The sequence below is a fragment of the Pseudophryne corroboree genome, chromosome 6 (assembly GCF_028390025.1).
Source record: "Pseudophryne corroboree isolate aPseCor3 chromosome 6, aPseCor3.hap2, whole genome shotgun sequence".
NCBI lineage: Eukaryota > Metazoa > Chordata > Amphibia > Anura > Myobatrachidae > Pseudophryne > Pseudophryne corroboree.
The window spans coordinates 677,402,233-677,426,242 of record NC_086449.1 but is presented as its reverse complement, the minus strand read 5'-3'; the positions used below and the strand labels follow the sequence as shown (position 1 = coordinate 677,426,242).

Below are 24,010 nucleotides of genomic sequence, written 5' to 3'. Positions count from 1 at the left end.
ACCGGGAGAAGAGCCCGCCGGAATAGGGGGCGGGGCCTATCTCCTCAGCACACAGCGCCATTTTCCCTCACAGAACTGCTGGTGGGAAGGCTCCCAGGCTCTCCCCTGCACTGCACTACAGAAACAGGGTTAAAACAGAGAGGGGGGGCACTAATTTGGCGATATGATTATATATTAAGATGCTATAAGGGAAAACACTTATATAAAGGTTGTCCCTGTATAATTATAGCGTTTTGGTGTGTGCTGGAAAACTCTCCCTCTGTCTCCCCAAAGGGCTAGTGGGGTCCTGTCCTCTATCAGAGCATTCCCTGTGTGTGTGCTGTGTGTCGGTACGTGTGTGTCGACATGTATGAGGACGATGTTGGTGAGGAGGCGGAGCAATTGCCTGTAATGGTGATGTCACTCTCTAGGGAGTCGACACCGGAATGGATGGCTTATTTAAGGAATTACGTGATAATGTCAACACGCTTCAAGGTCGGTTGACGACATGAGACGGCCGGCAAACAAATTAGTACCTGTCCAGGCGTCTCAAACACCGTCAGGGGCTTTAAAACGCCCATTTACCTCAGTCGGTCAACATAGACACGGACACTGACTCCAGTGTCGACGGTGAAGAAACAAACGTATTTTCCTTTAGGGCCACACGTTACATGTTAAGGGCAATGAAGGAGGTGTTACATATTTCTGATACTACAAGTACCACAAAAAAGGGTATTATGTGGGTGTGAAAAAACTACATGTAGTTTTTCCTGAATCAGATAAATTAAATGAAGTGTGTGATGATGCGTGGGTTTCCCCCGATAGAAAATTATTGGCGGTATACCCTTTCCCGCCAGAAGTTAGGGCGCGTTGGGAAACACCCCTTAGGGTGGATAAGGCGCTCACACGCTTATCAAAACAAGTGGCGTTACCGTCTCCAGATACGGCCGCCCTCAAGGAGCCAGCTGATAGGAGGCTGGAAAATATCCTAAAAAGTATATACACACATACTGGTGTTATACTGCGACCAGCTATCGCCTCAGCCTGGATGTGCAGCGCTGGGGTGGCTTGGTCGGATTCCCTGACTGAAAATATTAATACCCTTGACAGGGACAGTATTTTATTGACTATAGAGCACAGAGAGATATTTGCACTCTGGCATCAAGAGTAAGTGCGATGTCCATATCTGCCAGAAGATGTTTATGGACACGACAGTGGTCAGGTGATGCAGATTCCAAACGGCACATGGAAGTATTGCCGTATAAAGGGGAGGAGTTATTTGGGGTCGGTCCATCGGACCTGGTGGCCACGGCAACAGCTGGAAAATCCACCTTTTTTACCCTAAGTCACATCTCAGCAGAAAAAGACACCGTCTTTTCAGCCTCAGTCCTTTCGTCCCCATAAGGGCAAGCGGGCAAAAGGCCAGTCATATCTGCCCAGGGATAGAGGAAAGGGAAGAAGACTGCAGCAGGCAGCCCATTCCCAGGAACAGAAGCCCTACACCGCTTCTGCCAAGTCCTCAGCATGACGCTGGGGCCGTACAGGACCCCTGGATCCTACAAGTAGTATCCCAGGGGTACAGATTGGAAATTCGAGACGTCTCCCCCTCGCAGGTTCCTGAAGTCTGCTTTACCAACGTCTCCCTCCGACAGGGAGGCAGTATTGGAAACAATTCACAAGCTGTATTCCCAGCAGGTGATAATCAAAGTACTCCTCCTCCAACAAGGAAAGGGGTATTATTCCACACTATATTGTGGTACTAAAGCCAGACGGCTCGGTGAGACCTATTCTAAATCTGAAATATTTGAACACTTACATACAAAGGTTCAAATCAAGATGGAGTCACTCAGAGCAGTGATAGCGAACCAGGAAGAAGGGGACTATATGGTGTCCCGGGACTTTAGGGATGCTTCCTCCATGTCCCAATTTGCCCTTCTCACCAAGGGTACCTCAGGTTCGTGGTACAGAACTGTCACTATCAGTTTCAGACGATGCCGGTTGGATTGTCCACGGCACCCCGGGTCTTTACCAAGGTAATGGCCGAAATGATGATTCTTCTTCAAAGAAAATGGACGATATCCTGATAAGGGCAAGGTCCAGAGAACAGTTGGAGGTCGGAGTAGCACTATCTCAAGTAGTTCTACGACAGCATGGGTGGATTCTAAATATTTCAAAACCGCAGCTGTTTCCGACGACAAGTTGCTGTTCCTAGGGATGATTCTGGACACAGTCCAGAAAAGGGTGTTTCTCCCGGAGAAGAAAGCAAGGGAGTTATCCGAGCTAGTCAGGAACCTCCTAAAACCAGGAAAAGTGTCAGTGCATCATTGCACAAGGGTCCTGGGAAAAAGGGTGGCTTCTTACGAAGCGATTCCATTCGGCAGATTTCACGCAAGAACTTTTCAGTGGGATCTGCTGGAAAAATGGTCCGGATCGCATCTTCAGATGCATCAGCGGATAACCCTGTCTCCAAGGACAAGGGTGTTTCTTCTGCGGTGGCTGCAGAGTGCTCATCTACTAAAGGGCCGCAGATTCGGCATTCAGGACTGGGTCCTGGTGACCACGGATGCCAGCCGGAGAGGCTGGGGAGCAGTCACACAGGGAAAAAATTTCCAGGGAGTGTGATCAAGTCTGGAGACTTCTCTCCACATAAAACAATGCTCTAAGCTTAGCAAGACCTCTGCTTCAGGGTCAGCCGGTATTGATCCAGTGGGACAACATCACGGCAGTCGCCCACGTAAACAGACAGGGCGACACAAGAAGCAGGAGGGAAATGGCAGAAACTGCAAAGATTCTTCGCTGGGCGGAAAATCATGGGATAGCACTGTCAGCAGTGTTCATTCCGGGAGTGGACAACTGGGAAGCAGACTTCCTCAGCAGGCACGACCTCCACCCGGGAGAGTGGGGACTTCATCGGGAAGTCTTCCACATGATTGTGAACCGTTGGGAAAGACCAAAGGTGGACATGATGGCGTCCCGCCTGAACAAAAAACTGGACAGGTATTGCGCCAGGTCAAGAGACCCTCAGGCAATAGCTGTGGACGTTCTGGTAACACAGTGGGTGTACCAGTCGGTGTATGTGTTCCCTCCTCTGCTTCTCATACCCAAGGTACTGAGAATTATAAGACGTAGAGGAGTAAGAACTATACTCGTGGCTCCGGATTGGCCAAGAAGGACTTGGTACCCGGAACTTCAAGAAATGCTCACAGAGGACTCATGGCCTCTGCCGCTAAGAAGGGACTTGCTTCAGCAAGTACCATGTCTGTTCCAAGACTTACCGCGGCTGCGTTTGACGGCATGGCGGTGGAACGCCGGATCCTAAGGGAAAAAGGCATTCCGGAAGAGGTCATTCCTACCCTGGTCAAAGCCAGGAAGGAGGTGACTGCACAACATTATCACCACATGTGGCGAAAATATGTTGCGTGGTGTGAGGCCAGGAAGGCCCCACGAAGAAAATTCAACTCGGTCGATTCCTGCATTTCCTGCAAACAGGAGTGTCTATGGGCCTCAAATTGGGGTCCATTAAGGTTCAAATTTCGGCCCTGTCAATTTTCTTCCAGAAAGAATTGGCTTCACTTCCTGAAGTCCAGAAGTTTGTCAAGGGAGTACTGCATATACAACCCCCTTTTGTGCCTCCAGTGGCACTGTGGGATCTCAACGTAGTTCTGGGATTCCTCAAATCACATTTTAAACTGCTCAAATCTGTGGATTTGAAATATCTCACATGAAAAGTGACCATGCGGTTGGCCCTGGCCTCGGCCAGGCGAGTGTCAGAATTGGCGGCTTTGTCTCACAAAAGCCCATATCTGATTGTCCATTCGGACAGGGCAGAGCTGCGGACTCGTCCCCAGTTTCTCCCTAAGGTGGTGTCAACGTTTCACCTGAACCAGTTTATTGTGGTACCTGCGGCTATTAGGGACTTGGAGGACTCCAAGTTGCTAGATGTTGTCAGGGCCCTGAAAATATAGGTTTCCAGGACGGCTGGAGTCAGGAAAACTGACTTGCTGTTATCCTGTATGCACCCAACAAACTGGGTGCTCTTGCTTCTAAGCAGACGATTGCTAGTTGGATGTGTAGTACAATTCAGCTTGCACATTCTATGGCAGGCCTGCCACAGCCAAAATATGTAAATGCCCATTTCACAAGGAAGGTGGGCTCATCTTGGGCGGCTGCCCGAGGGGTCTCGGCTTTACAACTTTGCCGAGCAGCTACTTGGTCAGGGGCACACCCTGGCTGAGGAGGACCGGGAGTTCTCTCATTCGGTGCTGCAGAGTCATCCGCACTCTCCCGCCCGTTTGGGAGCTTTGGTATAATCCCCATGGTCCTGACGGAGTCCCAGCATCCACTAGGACGTCAGAGAAAATAAGAATTTACTTACCGATAATTCTATTTCTCGTAGTCCGTAGTGGATGCTGGGCGCCCATCCCAAGTGCGGATTGTCTGCAATACTTGTACATAGTTATTGTTACAAAAATCGGGTTATTATTGTTGTGAGCCATCTTTTCAGAGGCTCCGCTGTTATCATGCTGTTAACTGGGTTCAGATCACAGGTTGTACAGTGTGATTGGTGTGGCTGGTATGAGTCTTACCCGGGATTCAAAATCCTTCCTTATTGTGTACGCTCGTCCGGGCACAGTATCCTAACTGAGGCTTGGAGGAGGGTCATAGGGGGAGGAGCCAGTGCACACCACCTGATCCTAAAGCTTTTACTTTTGTGCCCTGTCTCCTGCGGAGCCGCTATTCCCCATGGTCCTGACGGAGTCCCAGCATCCACTACGGACTACGAGAAATAGAATTATCGGTAAGTAAATTCTTATTTTTTACTACTGCTAAAGGGACGCTGTGTGGCTGGCTCTGAATTCTATGTCTCTCTAAGACCCTGCCTACACATACTGTGTTTTCACCTATTGTTTGTGTGTGTGTGTGTGTAGGGGTATGGGTCATTGGGTCGACACACATTAGGTCGACCACTAAAGGTCGACAGGGTGTCTTGGTTGACAGGGTCATTAGGTCGACATGTGCAAGGTTTACAGGTCGGGGAGGGAATACCGCACAGGAAATATTAAGTATAGAAAATTGATTTTTTTAAACCAAAATCAGGTAATTGCAAGAAAACACTGTTTTCTAATTCTGATATTGTTTGGTGGTGCACCCTGAGTCAGTATGAGAACATAGACAATAGGGAGGGAAGAAGACTCTTTTGTGGGCGCACTCTTTACTTTACATAAATATAGAAAATAGTGAAAATAGATTAAAAATACAAATTTTAATAATTCAACAAGATAATTTCAACAAAATTAGAACAAATGGTGGTTCATCAAGAAGATAATGGTTGTCAAATATTTAACAAAATATTCAAAATAGCACTATGTGCTGATATGAAATTAAAACTGGGTTTGGCTGACGGAAGGAAATTCTAGACGTTATGTATTTATTGGTACGTTCTATTGGTAAGCTGATCACTGTTATACATTCCCCTGTAATAAGTCTGGATACTGGTGGTACTTGTGAGTAATATAGATGTCTCTCTCTTGTCTCCTGCCAAAGAAGAGAGGGGAGGAGGGGGCAGAAGGGGGAAAGAAGAAGAGTGGAAGTTGAAGAGCAGTGTGAATCTGCTGTCAGTGTTAGACACTATATGGGCTCAATCAATGAGCTCTACTGCACTGAGTATTCCTCAATGGTCACCCACTTGAGTACTGACCCAGCCCAACACTGATTAGCTTCCGAGATCGGACGGCTTCGGGCGTTTCCAGTGTGGTATGATAGTAGAGGAAATGACCAATATTTCGAAGCTCTGGAATCACTGATGAGAGTTCACGAATTTACAAAGTTATTAGGACAGATACCAGAAATAGAGGAAACCAGATGGATCTGCTGCCAATGTTAGACGGGGACGTGACCCTGAATCACTGGTGAGAGTCCACGAAAAATAAAGAAGGGAAGAAAAATAAATAGACAGTGATAAAGTCTGATAGGCTTTAAATCCCAAATATGCTAATTATGGCAATAGTAGAATGAGCTAGAACATTTACTTTATAATTGGCAAAAATTGCCTGAATACAGGATGCCTGAGATAATAAAGCAGAGACAAAGAAGAAAAATGACAGAGTACCAACTATGAAAAAGTATCCACTATAATTTATTGGTACTTTAAAGAGGAATAGATAAGTGGCAATGCGATTGTAGCTGAATTGCAACTAGAGTGTAACTGTTACAACAGTATCCACTGCAGGTTGTTAATACTCCAAAAGGATATACATAAATAGCAGTGAGGTTGTAACTAGGAGGATCTATAAAAGTATTTTAGATTAACTCACTGCCAATATCATCATACCTATACACGAAGTAATGGTAATAAAACATTATAAAGTTTATGAGTATTGCTGATATTGATGTAACTGATGAGGCAGACAAGAGCCTATTAGCACAAAGTCTGTTTTTTTATACCAGAATGATAGTAATAGGTGCTCACAAGAGCAAATGAAAACACATATTCAGCAGATGCGGGCCTACATCAGACCGGCGGCTCCTGAACCCCCCCACGATTCGAGATGTCCGGGACCTTTACCAGGCTGACAGCACCTTTATGAGAGGGGACGGTTGACAGCACTATAGAAGGGGTTAATCTACCCCTACACTTGGCGCGGGTAATATCAACTCTCTTCTTCTTATCTATCTACAACAATTTGACAGCATAGTGTATATTGGGAGTTGTAGGCCCGCATCTGCTGAATATGTGTTTTCATTTGCTCTTGTGAGCACCTATTACTATCATTCTGGTATAAAAAAACAGACTTTGTGCTAATAGGCTCTTGTCTGCCTCATCAGTTACATCAATATCAGCAATACTCATAAACTTTATAATGTTTTATTACCATTACTTCGTGTATAGGTATGATGATATTGGCAGTGAGTTAATCTAAAATACTTTTATAGATCCTCCCTAGTCTGAACACATCACTGCAACCTAGTTACAACCTCACTGCTATTTATGTATATCCTTTTGGAGTATTAACAACCTGCAGTGGATACTGTTGTAAAAGTTACACTCTAGTTGCAATTCAGCTACAATCGCATTGCCACTTATCTATTCCTCTTTAAAGTACCAATAAATTATAGTGGATACTTTTTCATAGTTGGTACTCTGTCATTTTTCCATTTTTCTTCTTTGTCTCTGCTTTATTATCTCAGGCATCCTGTATTCAGGCAATTTTTGCCAATTATAAAGTAAATGTTCTAGCTCATTCTACTATTGCCATAATTAGCATATTTGGGATTTAAAGCCTATCAGACTTTATCACTGTCTATTTATTTTTCTTCCCTTCTTTATTTTTCGTGGACTCTCACCAGTGATTCAGGGTCACGTCCCCGTCTAACATTGGCAGCAGATCCATCTGGTTTCCTCTATTTCTGGTATCTGTCCTAATAACTTTGTAAATTCGTGAACTCTCATCAGTGATTCCAGAGCTTCGAAATATTGGTCATTTCCTCTACTATCATACCACACTGGAAACGCCCGAAGCCGTCCGATCTCGGAAGCTAATCAGTGTTGGGCTGGGTCAGTACTCAAGTGGGTGACCATTGAGGAATACTCAGTGCAGTAGAGCTCATTGATTGAGCCCATATAGTGTCTAACACTGACAGCAGATTCACACTGCTCTTCAACTTCCACTCTTCTTCTTTCCCCCTTCTGCCCCCTCCTCCCCTCTCTTCTTTGGCAGGAGACAAGAGAGAGACATCTATATTACTCACAAGTACCACCAGTATCCAGACTTATTACAGGGGAATGTATAACAGTGATCAGCTTACCAATAGAACGTACCAATAAATACATAACGTCTAGAATTTCCTTCCGTCAGCCAAACCCAGTTTTAATTTCATATCAGCACATAGTGCTATTTTGAATATTTTGTAAATTATTTGACCACCATTATCTTCTTGATGAACCACCATTTGTTCTAATTTTGTTGAAATTATCTTGTTGAATTATTAAAATTTGTATTTTTAATCTATTTTGACTATTTTCTATATTTATGTAAAGTAAAGAGTGCGCCCACAAAAGAGTCTTCTTCTCTCCCTATTGTCAAGGTTAACAGGTCAAAAGGTCGACATGGGTTTTTTGACTGTTTTTGGTGTAGTTTTCTTCGAACACATGTAGTGTAGTTTTCTGGAACACCAATTAGTGTACCGCGTCCCCTTGCATGGCTCGCGCTTCGGGCAAGGTGCCTCGCTCCGCTACCGCTGTGCTCGGCACAGATTACCGTTCCCATTAGTAGTCAACGTGGACTGTAAAGTATGAAACAGGTAAAAAAATTAAAAAAAAATTGTGAAAAACTCACGTCGACCTAATGAACCTGTCGACATAGAAACCCTGTCGACCTGGTGCATGTCGACCTTTAGTGGTCGCCCCAATGCATGTCGACCTAATGCATGCCAACCTAACGGTCGCCACCCGTATGTAGGTGTCCCTTTACATTCATGTCCAGGGACTGTGTTTCTTGTACAACTGAATGTCTCTCATCCCCTGGGGACTTACTATGCTGTACTCAGGATAGTATTCACTCCCGGTCCAGTGGGGCTGAACCCCCGTGGTTGGCTTCCATTAAAGGGATGATTTCAAATATTTAAACTAAGCTCTCTTATAATGAAAAGGAAACACAATTCTTACGGCAGTCTATGGAGTACCTGATACATAGAGATTCAGCTCCCTTTCCTGCACCCCAAGCTCTCGCCATTTGCCCACAAAAACGTACTCTGGCCCAAATCACGCATGGTGATACGGGCCCTGAGGGGGTTGAAGTGGATGCAAGTGGGGGAAATGGCATCCTGTCACAGGAAATTCAGGCCCTCTTTGAGGCTATCAGAACTGTCCTAAATATTCCTGACAGGACAGATGAGGTTGAAGAGGAATCTTATTTTAATACTAAAAAGAAGTCCTCGGCTACCTTCCCTGCTTCAAAGGAATTAAATGCCCTTTTTGAAGAAATGTGGGTAAACCCTGATAAAAAGTTTCAGATCCCTTAGTGATTGATTTCTTCCTTTCCCTTTCCTGCAGAGGATAGGAAGAAATGGGAAAACGAACCGATTGTGGACGCATCTGTGTCCAGTTTGTCGCGTAAGATAGTCTTACCGGTTCCCGAGGCTGCGTCCTTAAAAGATGCTGCTGACCGCAAGATTGAGACCACTCTCAAGTCTTTATACACATCGACTGGGGTGGTCCAGAGACCCACTATTGCTTGTGCATGTATCACTAGGGCCATTGCTAAATGGTCAGGTAATCTAATTGACAGTTTAGATTCCTTAACCAGGGACAATATTGTTTTACTCCTGCAGCATATTCAGAATTCTACTAAGTTTATGGTGGAGGCCATCAAATAAATTGGTCTACTCAACGCACACACCTCTGCCATGGCAGTGTCAGCACGCAGGGGCCTGTGGCTACGCCAGTGGACTGCGGATGCAGATTCCAGGAAAGGCGTGGAAAGCCTACCATTCACGGGTGAGGCTCTGTTGGAGATGAACTGGATACGTGGATATCCAATGCTACGGTGGGTAAGTATACATACCTTCCTTCCGCAGCAACACCAGCTAGGAAAACCTACTCTGCTCCAACTCTGCAGTCCTTTCGGACAGCAACATTTAAAGGCAAATCCAATGGTTTTTCTACGACCTTCAAAGGGAACAGAGGTAAACCCAGAAAACCTGCTACTGCAGGTTCTCAGGAACAGGCCTCCGGGTCCACTTCCTCGAAGCCCTCAGCATGACGGTGGCGCACACTGCCTGGAAGACGGGCAGGTGGGAGCCAGGTTGCGTTATTTCAGTCACATTTGGGCAACATCATGCCAGGATCCCTGGGTAAAAGATCTTATCACACAGGGTTAAAGACTGGAGTTTCAGGAACTCATGCCTCTCAGATTCTTCAAATCAAGCTTACCAGCTTCTCCAGAAACAAGTTTGACCTTACAGGCAGCAATTCAGAAACTGGTACAGGCCCAGGTCATTGTTCCAATTCCAATTCACCTACAATGCAAATGATTTTATTCCAGCCTATTTGTGGTACCGAAACCAGACGATTCGGTAAGGTCCATATTGAACCTCAAATCACTGAACCCGTATTTAAGGGTGTTCAAATTCAAGATGGAGTCTCTGAGAGCAGTGATCTCGAGTCTGGAGGAAGGGAAATTCCTGGTGTCTATGGACATCAAGGATGCATACCTTCATGGTCCGATTTGGCTGCCTCATCAGACTTATCTAAGGTTGTATTGCAGGACTGTCACTACCAGTTCCAGGCCCTGCCATTTGGCCTCTCTATGGCACCAAGGGTGTTTACCAAGATAATGACAGAGATGATGTTTCTCCTCCGCATGCAGGGGGTGAACATTATACCATATCTGGACGACCTGCTGATCAAGGCACTGCCCAGAGGGAAGTTGTTGCACAGCATTGCCCTGTCGACTCGCCTACTCCAGGATCGTGGGTGGATTCTGAATCTGCCGAAATCTCACCTGGACCCAACAAGGAGACTTCTGTTCTTGTGAATGATACTGGATACAGAGGCACAGAAGGTGTTTTTTCTCATGGAAAAGGCAGTGGTGATCCAGTCCATGGTGTGGGACGTCCTGAAACCATCTCGGATATCAGTGCGTCTTTGCATCTGCCTTTTAGGAAAGATGGTAGCCTCTTACGAGGCATTAAAGTATGGAAGGTTTCACGCAAGACCGTTCCACCTGGATCTGTTTGACAAGTGGTCCGGATCGCATCTTCACATGCACCAGAGGATACGTCTATCGGCAAAAGTCAGGGTCTCCCTTCTGTGGTGGCTTCAGACGACTCGCATGACCGAGGGTCGCCGGTACGGGATTCGAAATTGGATTCTGCTAACTACAGACGCAAGCCTCAGAGGTTGGGGAGCAGTCACCCAAGGGGAGCAGTTCCAAGGAAAAGGGTCAAGTCAGGAGGCCGTTCTTCCTATCAACATTCTGGAACTAAGGGCCATATAGAACGCCTTTCTTCAGGCGTCACATCTTCTTCAAGATCAAACCATTCAGATTTAGTTGGACATGACTGCTGTAATGTACATAAACCGACAGGGCGGAACGAAGAGCAGAGCTGCTATGTCATTGGTAACAAAAATTCTCCTCTGGGCAGAAAGACACGCAGTGGCGCTGTCTGCAGTCTTCATTCCGGGAGTAGAGAACTTGGAAGCGGACTACCTCAGCAGACCCGACCTCCACCCAGGAGAGTGGGGCCTTCACCCACAGGTGTTCGAGTCCTTAACACGTCGGTGGGGAATTCCACAGATAGACATGATGGCCTCTCGTCTCAACAAGAAGCTAAATCGCTATTGTTCCAGGTCGAGGGACCCACAAGCTTTGGTGGTGGACGCTCTGGTGACTCCATGGCTTTACCAGATGGTTTACGTGTTCCCACTCCTTCCACTGATCCCAAGAATTCTCAAAAGAATAAAAAAGGAAAACGTTCAAGCAATTCTCATTGCTCCAGATTGGCCGAGAAGGGCCTGGTATGCGGATCTCCTAGGGTTGCTCCTGGAGGACCCGTTGCCTCTACCTCTACGAGAGGATCTTCTGCAGCAGGGGCTGTTTGTCTGTCAAGACTTACCGCGGCTATGTTTGACGTCATGGAAGTTGAATGTCAGATTTTAGTTTGGTGGGATATTCCGAATAAGGTTATTCTTACCCTGATCCAGGCTAGGAAAGGGGTAACATCTGAACATTACCACCGTATTTGGAAAAAATATGACTCGTGGTGTGAAAACAGGAAACTTCCTGCAGTGGAATTTCAACTGGGACATTTTCTCCTTTTTCTACAGTCGGGTGTGGATGTGGGCCTCCGTTTGTGCTCCTTGAAAGTCCAAATTTCAGCCTTGTCCATTTTCTTCCAGAAACAGTTGGCTTCTCTTCCTGAGGTTCAGATGTTCTTGAAAAGTGTTCTGCACATCGAACCACCCTTTGTGCCTCCCATGGCACCCTGGGATCTTAACTTGGTATTGCGGTTTCTGTAATCGGACTGGTTTGAACCTTTACAGGAAGTGGACCTTAAGTTTCTTACGTGGCGTCTGTTACACTGTTTGCCTTGGCTTCCGCAAGGCGTGTGTCTGAACTGCGGGCGTTGTCTCACAAAAGCCACTATTTGATTTTTCATGAAGATAAAGCTGAACTCAGAACTCGTCAGCAATTTCTTCCTAAAGTGGTGTCTGCGTTTATTATCAACCAACCTATTGTGGTTCCAGTATGTACTGACACCTCTGCTACCTCTAAATCCCTGGATGTAGTGATGGCATTGAGGATCTACGTGAAGAGGACAGCTTGTCACAGAAAATCTGATTCGCTGTTTGTTCTCTATGATCCAAAGAAAATTGGATGTCCTGCTTCAAAGCAGTCTATTGCTCGCTGGATCAGACTTACTATCCAGCAGGCTTATTTATCGACAGGATTGCCAGGTCTGAAAGTTCAGGCCCACTCTACTAGGTCTGTGGGTTCTTCCTGGGCGTCTGCCTGGGGTGTCTCGGCTTTACAGCTCTGCCGATCAGCTACTTGGTCAGGATCGAACACTTTTGCTAAGTTCTACAAGTTCGATACTTTGGCCTCTGAGAACCTTCAGTTTGGTCAATCAGTTCTGCAGGAACCTCAGCACACTCCCACCCGGTTTGGGAGCTTTGGTACATCCCCATGGTACTAATGTGGACCCCAGTATCCTCTAGGACGTAACAGAAAATAGGATTTTAATTACCTACTGGTAAATCCTTTTCTCGTAGTCCGTAGAGGATGCTGGGCGCCCGCCCAGTGCTTCATTTTTTCTGCACTGTTACTTGGTTAAGCATTTTTGTTGGTTCAGCCGTTGCTGTTCCTGTTGGTTAGCATGGCCTTCCTCTTATTTGTGTGTGCTGGTTCGAATCTCGCCACTGTTCAGTTTAATCCTTCTCTCGAAGTATGTCCGTCTCCTCGGGCACAGTTTCTAGACTGAGTCTGGTATGAGGGGCATAGAGGGAAGAGCCAGCCTACACTATTGATTTCTTAAAGTGCCCATGGCTCCTAGTGGACCCATCTATACCCACATGGTACTAATGTGGACACCAGTATCCTCTATGGACTACGAGAAAAGGATTTACCGGTAGGTAATTAAAATCCTATTTTTTTCTGTACCCTTCCTGTCTCAGAGGTCTACAGGCAATTCATTGGACTCCATGCTTGGTTTGTGCTCAGACATGAGCACAAACAAGTGTGGAGCAGATGTGTGCCTTTCCAAATCATGTCCAATCAACTGAATTTACCACAGGAAATTTACCATCTCAAGGATGATCAGTGGAAACCGGATACATCTGAGCTCAATTTGGAGCTTAATGGCAAAGGCTGTGAATACTTGTGTAGATTTCTTAGTTTTTTATTTTTAATAAATTTGCAAAAATCTCAAAAAAAAACAACCCTTTTTTCATGTTGTCATTATGGGGTATTGTGTGTAGAATTGTGAGGGGGAAAATTAATTTATTCTATTTTGGAATAAGGCTAACATAGCAAAATGGGGAAAAAGTGAAGCACTGTGAATACTTTTCCGATGCACTGTACTCTACATTATGGAGAATCATAACTGTATGCTGCTTATGGGTGCTGGGTCTTTATGGTCGGGATAGTGTTGTACTTGATATGGGGTCCCTAGATGATGAGTGATTGGAGAAAGACTGTTAATAGAGTAGGCTGCTAATGGGGCAATAGAGCAAAACATGAGTGGTGAAATTAGGCTGTTCATAAAAGTGCAATCGATGGTGTAACAAAGTGTGGAGAATGGGTAGAAGAAAAAAGGGCAGGGGGGGTCAGATGGACAATTTGAAGGAGAGTGTGAAGGCGGGAAGGAATAGGTGGAATAGAATGTATAGGTGTAAAAGTGGGATACTAATGATTAATAATAACAGTCCCTAAGGCAATAGTTCCCAACCCTAGTCATCAAGGCACTCAACAGTCCAGGTTTTAAGGATATCCATGTTAAAGCATAGACGTTTGACTCAAATTAACTGAGGCACTAATTAAGTGACCTGTGCTGAAGTATGGCTAACCTGTACCGCTTATTTGCCTTAAGGGCCGAGGTTGAGAAACCCTGCTATAAGGTGTGTGTGAATTTCCTGTATGTGGGGCTCTGGTGGTGTGAGTACGGTGAGGTAGCAGCGTGTTTGGTATGTGTGACCACCGGTCACCATACAGACGCTGGGATTGGGGGAAGTGTGGGGGGGTTGCATGCCAAGTGTTTGTATTCTAAGGGGACGGGATGTAGGAGGAGGTATTGTGACCAGCAGTCTCCTGACCGCCAGTCACATGACTATCGGTTCCCGGTAGGAACAAATGTATTTAATTGCAGAAATCAGATAAAGGGGTATATGCAATTCACGGCGAATCGCGGCAATTTTTCGCCGTTTTTTAATTCGACTTAATTCGACAGGTGAATTCCGGAAGGTGGCTTCCGGAATTCACCATATTCAATGAAAAACGGATTCGCCAGAATCGCGGGCGAAAATCGGCCGATTTGGCTGATTTTGCCGCGATTTTAAAAAACGGGGAAAAACGGGAAAAACCCGAAAAAAAAATGGCGTTGGGTCCCCCCTCCAAAGCATAACCAGCCTCGGGCTCTTCGAGCTGGTCCTGGTTCTAAAAATGCAGGGGAAAAATTGGGCAGGGATCCCCCGTATTTTTAAAACCAGCACCGGGCTCTGCGCCTGGTGCTGGTGCCAAAATTACGGGGGACAAAAAGAGTAGGGGTCCCCCGTATTTTTAACACCAGCATCGGGCTCCACTAGCTGGACAGATAATGCCACAGCCGGGGGTCACTTTTATGCCGTGCCCTGCGGCCGTGGCATTAAATATCCAACTAGTCACCCCTGGCCGGGGTACCCTGGGGGAGTGGGGACCCCTACAATCAAGGGGTCCCCCCCCCAGCCACCCAAGGGCCAGGGGTGAAGCCCGAGGCTGTCCCCCCCCCCATCCAATGGGCTGCGGATGGGGGGGCTGATAGCCTTTTGTGATAATAAAAAGATATTGTTTTTTCCAGTAGTACTACAAGTCCCAGCAAGCCTCCCCCGCAAGCTGGTACTTGGAGAACCACAAGTACCAGCATGCGGGAGAAAAACGGGCCCGCTGGTACCTGTAGTACTACTGGAAAAAAAATACCCAAATAAAAACAGTACACACACACCTTGATAGTAAAACTTTATTACACACTACCGACACACACATACTTACCTATGTTGACACGCCGACTGCCACGGTCTCCGACGATCCGAGGTACCTGTGAAAAAATTATACTCACCTTCCAGCGTCCAGAGGTACATCCAGGTCCAGAGATAATCCACGTACTTGGCAAAACAAAAAAACGAACACCGATCCATACCGGACTAAGAAAGGGGTCCCATGCTTTCACATCAGACCCCTTTCTCCCGAATCCCGGGACATCACGTGACTCCTGTCACTGAAGTCCCTTCAGCCAATCAGGAAGCGCTACTTCCGTGGCGCTCACCTGATTGGCTGTGCACTGTCTGAGCTGTCAGACAGCGCATCGCAAAGCCGCTCCATTACTTTCAATGGTGGGAACTTAGCGGCTAGCGGTGGGGTTACCCGCGGTCAGCCGCTGACCGGCGGGTGACCTCACCGCTAGCCGCTAAGTTCCCACCATTGAAAGTAATGGAGCGGCTTTGCGACGCGCTGTCTGACAGCTCAGACAGTGCACAGCCAATCAGGTGAGCGCCACGGAAGTAGCGCTTCCTGATTGGCTGAAGGGACTTCAGTGACAGGAGTCACGTGATGTCCCAGGATTCGGGAGAAAGGGGTCTGATGTGAAAGCATGGGACCCCTTTCTTAGTCCGGTATGGATCGGTGTTCGTTTTTTTGTTTTGCCAAGTACGTGGATTATCTCTGGACCTGGATGTACCTCTGGACGCTGGAAGGTGAGTATAATTTTTTCACAGGTACCTCGGATCGTCGGAGACCGTGGCAGTCGGCGTGTCAACATAGGTAAGTATGTGTGTGTCGGTAGTGTGTAATAAAGTTTTACTATCAAGGTGTGTGTGTACTGTTTTTATTTGGGTATTTTTTTTCCAGTAGTACTACAGGTACCAGCGGGCCCGTTTTTCTCCCGCATGCTGGTACTTGTGGTTCTCCAAGTACCAGCTTGCGGGGGAGGCTTGCTGGGACTTGTAGTACTACTGGAAAAAACAATATCTTTTTATTATCACAAAAGGCTATCAGCCCCCCCATCCGCAGCCCATTGGATGGGGGGGACAGCCTCGGGCTTCACCCCTGGCCCTTGGGTGGCTGGGGGGGGGGCCCCTTGATTGTAGGGGTCCCCACTCCCCCAGGGTACCCCGGCCAGGGGTGACTAGTTGGATATTTAATGCCACGGCCGCAGGGCACGGCATAAAAGTGACCCCCGGCTGTGGCATTATCTGTCCAGCTAGTGGAGCCCGATGCTGGTGTTAAAAATACGGGGGACCCCTACGCTTTTTGTCCCCCGTATTTTAGGCACCAGCACCAGGCGCAGAGCCCGGTGCTGGTTTTAAAAATACGGGGGATCCCCTGTCAATTTTTCCCCCGCATTTTTAGAACCAGGACCAGCTCGAAGAGCCCGAGGCTGGTTATGCTTTGGAGGGGGGACCCCACGCCATTTTTTTTTAGGATTTTACCGTTCCAGCAATAAAAAAATAAATAAAAAAAAAATAATATTTTAAAAAATATATAAATAATATTTGTGCCTCCAAAAAAAAAAAAAAAAAGTACCTAATCCCTTCTAATATAAATAGATCTGCTATTCCCAAAAAAAAAAACACAAAAAAAAACATGTTTAAATTTTTTTTATTTGTTTTCACCCTCCAAAGTGTGGCGGATTGAAAATGACGAATTTGCTGTCTAAAAGCACTGCTGTCGAATTTCCAAACTTGAATTGAATATGCTTTGGTCGAATTGCAGCACTTGTATCATTGCAGAAAAGTCGAATTTGCAAAAATTCGAATTTCAAAAAGTCGAATTTTGAAAGTCCGTTTTTTGGTCGGAAAGCACTGAATTGCATAGGCGAATTTTTTTTTTGGTCGAAAATGACCCGAAATTCGACAATTTCGGGAATTCGACCGCAATTGCATATACCCCAAAGTTGTTAAAGAGCAATAAGTAACCATGAATATCAATAATATATATGTATGTAAAAATTAATAGCTAAATCAAATTATAAAAAGATTGGAAACACTACAGCCAGTGTTTACCAAAGTTTTAGTGAACTATCATTTTCTAATTTTTGTGATTTACATGGCATTTATAGCACTTTCGCTAGTCTGTTTCCTTTTATTGGTTGCACTGTAGTTGGATGTTGTCCTCATTGCTGTTTGTCAGAGGAAATACCATGTCATGTATTGCAGATAGTGTAGTAATAGGTCGGCCCCTATGTAATCTAGACAGTCCTAATTAATCTTGCCAGAATTTTTTTTAATGCACCAAGGACATGATGACCCTATGTTCATACTGATTGGTCCATATTTGTCCACGATTGGTTATATCATTTTAGATAAATACAGGTATTTTTCTTGCATTCATAAGGGATTTTGGGGAATTAGTACGATGGGGTATAGACGGGGTCCAAAGGAGCCGGTGCACTTTAAATTTTTTCATCTGGGTGTGCTGGCCCCTCCCCTCTATGCCCCCTCCCACAGACAGTTTCGAAAAAAGTGCCCCCAGAAGAGGATGCACATTTCTGAAGCTCCAGAGAGTTTTCTTCAGTTTATTTTAAAACTTTATTATTTTCGGTGTGCTGTTTGGGCAACAGCATACCTGCACCATGAGAGATAGAGGGGAAATGGTCACCGGCCTCTGTAAGGTGTCAGAGCCGCTTCCCCGCTGCAGGACCTCCTTCCTGAGAGGTTGTTGTACAGCGGGGCACTTCGCCTTAGCAGTCACAATCGCAGCACGCCGCACACTCCTAACATTGCATGAAGGTGACGACAGTGGGGAGTACAAACTGGGGGCCCTGCTAGGGGGGTCCCCCGGTTCTTGGTGCGGCAAAGACGCAGGGTTGCCATAAGGGACCCTCCTGGGATGGACCCGCCATAGCCCCCGTGTTCACTTGCAGCGGTAGTGAAAACTAACAATTGCTGTGATGTTTTACACTTATATGGAGACTTTGCCAGTATAAATATCACTGAAGCTCCGGCGCCATTACAGGGGGCGGAGTTTCCTCAGAACGGGACCAGCAGCGTTTTGGCACCTTCCTCTGCTTACAGCTGCAGTAGCACTCAGCTCCTCCAGACACTCCAGATACACAGGAAAACTGGTACAGGGGTGTAGCAAAGGGGGAGAGCCGCTATTGTACACAATCTGTGTCCTGAAAAGGACTAATACTTCGGTGTTACACCTTGATATAACAGCTTGCAGCCTCACTGGGGCTGTTTAGCTTGGGTGTGCTGTTCCTTTCTCTCTGTCTCCCTCTCACATACAGTATGGGCAGACTTGCTATTGTATTATTTGTCTGAGTGTATGTGTATATAACAGGGACGTTCACCTGCCTCACCCCACCGCACGTCACTGGTATATAAGTGTTGTTTACTGTGAACATGGTAAAACACCAATTAAGCAGTGTATGCCACACCAGATTCTCTCCCTCTACATCTGGTTCCATATCATGTGCATAATGCAGCCAGTCCTCACAACTCAGTGAGGGGACTGGGGTGGAGGGTCAAGAGCCTTCCTGGCTCGGTGCCATAAAGTCCATGATGTCAGATATGTCATCTTAGCTCACTGTTAATTCTCAAAAAACTCAACAACTGCAGCAGCCTGTTGCAGGCCTAGCTGCAAAGGCAGATGTTTCACAGCCCCCCTCTCTAGATCAGGACCACATAGCGTGGGTTACCTACTTTACTCTCAGACTCTGATGATAAGACACAGGAGGAGGGGGATGAATTGATTCCTGTTACTGGGGATTCCCCTTCTGCACAGGGTATTGAGCCCCTCATTCTTGCTATTCGGGACATGTTAAAACTCCCTCTAGAGGACGCTGCGGCACGTTTTGCTTAACACAGAACAAACTCAGTGTCACTTTCCCTGATTCTGCAGAGTTAGATGACCCGTTTAAGTTAGCCTGGAAAAATCCAGATAAATACCAAGTGTCAATACGATTTTTGCACACAGAAATCAAGGAGTCCAGGCAATTTTGATTGCCCTGGATTAGCCTTGGAGGGCGTGGTACGCGGATCTTCTGGGCATGTCCGTTCGCCACTGAGAAGAGATCTTCAACAAGGTCTGTTCGTCTACCCGGACTTACGGCGACTTCGATTGAAGGCATGGAGGTTGAGCGGAACATCCTAGCTCACAAGGGCCTTTCCAAAAAGGTTATTGCTACCTTGGTTCTGGCCAGGAAACCTGTGACATCAAAACACTATCATATCTGGAGAAGATATGTCACTTGGTGCGAGGAACGCATGTATCGGCCTGCGGAGTTCCACTTGGGACGTTTCCTCCGTTTCCTGCAGGCTGGTGTGGATAAGGGCTTACGTCTGGGTTCCAAATAGGTCCAGATTTCAGCTCTCTCAATTTTCTTCCAGAAGAAATTGGCAGTTTCTCCGGCAGGGTCCACAGGTTATTCACAGGATAACAATGGGATATGATGGAGCGACAGCGGATTGGCACAAAACGATCACAAGCTTTCAGTCCTCCCAGGATGCAACGGGCTAGTCCATATATCCCCACCCACTGTCTCAGGCAAATCAGTTGTTTTGTTTGGTGCGGCAGGAGCCGGACCATGGTCACAGGGCTGCTGTGTTTGGCAGCCCTAAGCACTAGTGTTCACTGAGCGTCTGTGTCCACTAAAAGTTCCCGTAGCGGCAGTGTACACTAGTAGCACCTGGATCCACTCAGCGTTCGCTAACGTATTGATCAATCCTGGAAGTGGGGTGAGTCTCCCTGTATCCCACTCTACTGGAGTACGGGTTATACAGCACTAAAATTCTATCTACTTTTGTCAGTATGAATAGTTAACTTTAGTGCTTATTGCATATGAGTCTATGTACATTACTGTTATTTTATTTGCAATGCGTCTGAATACGTTAAATAACTGTATAGAACATAATTCAGTAAATGTACTTCTACATACAGTACTTTGAAATGTGTTCGTAGTTGATAATATGCTCATATGACTAATATATAACATGTGACTGACTGCTAGTGTGATTGCTGACTTTATATGTTTGTCAGTGGTTTCTTTTGAGCCTCAATGCTGGTGCTTGGGTTGGGGTCAGATTGATATCACTTTAATACAGTAAAGTGATTACAGTCACAGATTGTGTAGTAATTATTTACTTCACACAGGTTACACAGCTCTATTAGCATTGGGCCTATAATGATCTTCTGCAGAATGGGCATACTCAGATTGGAGTTAGTACGAAATGCTGGTGCCGGGGATCCCGGCAGTCAGGAGACCAACATCAGGAACCCAAAGTTTGTAAAGCTGACAGTTGTGAGTTGGGGATGTTCTCCTCTGTCCCCTACGCCCAGGGGTTAAAGTGAGCCAGAATGGGGCGGAACTGCGTTCCGTCAGTTCCACTTGGAGACAGTTCCGCCTCCTCCGGCTCACCTAACCCGCTGTGTGCAGCGCGATGCCAGGCGCCCGCTGACTGCGTTCCCAGTGGGCATCCGCGCGGCAGCCGGAGGCAGGTGCTCAGTACTGAGCTCTGGCTTCCGGCGCTGTCACTGTGCACTATGGGAGAAACGTCATGACGTCTCTCCCATAGTGCCGAGGAGCGAGCGGCGAGAGAGGACTGCAGCGGTCTGGAAGCGGGAGCGAGGCTCGGTAAGTATTGTGAGTGTTTTCTTCCTTAGCGGCGCATCTACTGGGGTGCATCTACTGGGGCAAACTACTGGGGGCGGGATCTACAGGGGGAAAACTACTGGGGGGCATCTACTGGGGGACATTATTACTGGGGACCAACTACAGGGGGGCAAGCTACTGGGAGCAAACTACAAAGGGACTAACAACTGGGGCAAACTAAAGGAGGGCATTACTACTGGGGGACATTATTACTGGGGGCCAACTACAAGGGACAAGCTACTGGGTCAAGCTACAAGGGGGCAAGCTTCTGGAGGCAAACTACAAAGGGGCTAACTACTGGGGGCAAACGACAGGAAGGCATTACTACTGGGGGGGGCGTCTACTGGGGGACATTATTACTGGGGGCCAACTACAAGAGACAAGCTACTGGGGGCAAACTACAATGGGCCTAACTACTGGGGGCAAACTACAGGAGGGCATTACTACTGGGGGACATTATTACTGGGGGCCAACTACAAGGGGGCAAACTACAGGAGGGCATTACTACTGGGGCAAACTACAGGAGAGTATTACTACTGGGGGGAATCTACTGGGGGACATTATTACTGGGGGCTAACTAAAAGGGGCCAAGCTTCTGGGGGCAAACTACAGGAGGGCATTACTACGGGGGGCAAACTACAGGAGGGCATTACTACGGGGGGCAAACTACAGGAGGGCATTACTACAGGGGGCAAACTACAGGAGGGCATTACTACGGGGGGGCAAACTACAGGAGGGCATTACTACGGGGGGAAAACTACAGGAGGGCATTACTACGGGGGGCAAACTACAGGAGGGCATTTCTACGGGGGGCATAACTACAGGAGGGCATTACTACTGGGGGCGTAACTACAGGGGCATTCTACAAGCGGGGCATAACTACAGGGGCTAAACTACAAGGGGGCAAACTACAGGGGGCATTATTGCTGGCGGCTAAACTACTGGGGGCATTACCACTGGGAGGCTAAACCAAAAGGGGGGTAAACTACTGGGGTCATAACTGCAGGGGCATTACCACTGGGGGCATAACTACTAGGGCTAAACTACAGGGGGCTAAACGACTGGGGGCATTAGTACAGGCAGCATTACTACTGGGGGCAATACTACACGGGCATTACCATTAAGGGCATTACTACTGGGGGCCCTTCTAATGAGGGCATTGTAAAGAGGGCACTTAATAAGGGGCATCACTCCTGGGGACATAAGGGGCACTACTATTGCGGGCATTGCATAAGGGGAACCACTATTATGGGGTCTATATAAGGGGCACTACCACTGTGGGCATTAGCAATACAGTGGACATTGCATAAGGAGCACTACTACTGTGGGCATTGTATAAGAAGCGCTACTGCGGTGGGCATTATGTGTATTACGGGGTGCTATTACTGTGGGCATTATTACTATTGAGTGACCACGCCGCTTTCTTTTTGAGACCACACCCATTTCTCTGACGTCCTAAGTGGATGCTGGGACTCCGTAAGGACCATGGGGAATAGCGGCTCCGCAGGAGACTGGGCACAACTAAAGAAAGCTTTAGGACTACCTGGTGTGCACTGGCTCCTCCCTCTATGACCCTCCTCCAGACCTCAGTTAGAATCTTGTGCCCGGCTGAGCTGGATGCACACTAGGGGCTCTCCTGAGCTCCTAGAAAAGAAAGTATAATTTTAGGTTTTTTATTTTCAGTGAGATCTGCTGGCAACAGACTCACTGCTACGAGGGACTAAGGGGAGAAGAAGCGAACCTACCTGCTTGCAGCTAGCTTGTGCTTCTTAGGCTACTGGACACCATTAGCTCCAGAGGGATCGAACACAGGGCCCGACCTCGATCGTCCGGTCCCGGAGCCGCGCCGCCGTCCCCCTTACAGAGCCAGAAGCAAGAAGATGGTCCTGAAAATCGGCGGCAGAAGACTTCGGTCTTCAACAAGGTAGCGCACAGCACTGCAGCTGTGCGCCATTGCTCCTCATGCACACCTCACACTCCGGTCACTGATGGGTGCAGGGCACTGGGGGGGCGGCGCACCGAGCAGCAATATTAACACCTTGGCTGGCAAAAAAAATCACAATATATAGTCCTAGAGGCTATATATGTAAAAAATACCCCTGCCAGAGATCCATAAAAAAGTGGGAGAAGTCCGCCGAAAAAGGGGCGGGGCTATCTCCCTCAGCACACTGGCGCCATTTTTCCCTCACAGCTCCGCTGGAAGGATCGCTCCCAGGCTCTCCCCTGCAGTTTCAAGACTACAAAGGGTAAAAAAGAGAGGGGGGGCACTAAATTTAGGCGCAGCAGTATATATATAAGCAGCTATAAGGGAAAATCATCCCTGTGTTATATAGCGCTCTGGTGTGTGCTGGCATACTCTCTCTCTGTCTCCCCAAAGGGCTTTGTGGGGTCCTGTCCTCTGTCAGAGCATTCCCTGTGTGTGTGCAGTGTGTCGGTACGGCTGTGTCGACATGTTTGATGAGGAGGCTTATGTGGAGGCGGAGCAGATGCCGATAAATGTGATGTCACCCCCTGCGGGGCCGACACCTGAGTGGATGGACTTGTGGAAGGAACTACGTAAAAGTGTCAACTCCTTACATAAAAGGTTTGACGACATACCAAATATGGGACAGCCGGCGTCTCAGCCTGTGCCTGCCCAGGCGTCTCAAAAGCCATCAGGGGCTCTAAAACGCCCGCTACCTCAGATGGCAGACACAGATGTCGACACGGATACTGACTCCAGTGTCGACGACGATGAGACTAATGTAACTTCCAATAGGGCCACACGTTACATGATTGAGGCAATGAAAAATGTGTTGCACATTTCTGATGTTACCCCAGGAACCACAAAAAAGGGTATTATGTTTGGAGAGAAAAAACTACCAGTAGTTTCTCTATCGTCCTAGTGGATGCTGGGGTTCCTGAAAGGACCATGGGGGGGATAGCGGCTCCGCAGGAGACAGGGCACAAAAAGTAAAGCTTTACGATCAGGTGGTGTGTACTGGCTCCTCCCCCTATGACCCTCCTCCAAGCCTCAGTTAGATTTTTGTGCCCGGCCGAGAAGGGTGCAATCTAGGTGGCTCTCCTAAAGAGCTGCTTAGAAAAGTTTAGCTTAGGTTTTTTATTTTACAGTGAGTCCTGCTGGCAACAGGATCACTGCAACGAGGGACTTAGGGGAGAAGAAGTGAACTCACCTGCGTGCAGGATGGAT

General features: G+C 47.2%; 1 protein-coding gene and 2 pseudogenes across 14 annotated transcripts in view; 2 read left to right on the top strand and 1 right to left on the bottom strand.

Annotated features, from left to right (window-relative positions):
• The window catches only part of JADE2 (jade family PHD finger 2), a 1,261,323-nt gene that overhangs the window by 590,590 nt on the left and 646,723 nt on the right, over positions 1-24,010 (top strand). The gene's annotated exons all lie outside the window — the stretch shown is intronic.
• LOC134936872 (5S ribosomal RNA) lies at positions 5,629-5,747 on the bottom strand (annotated as a pseudogene).
• Positions 7,465-7,583, top strand: LOC134936871 (5S ribosomal RNA; annotated as a pseudogene).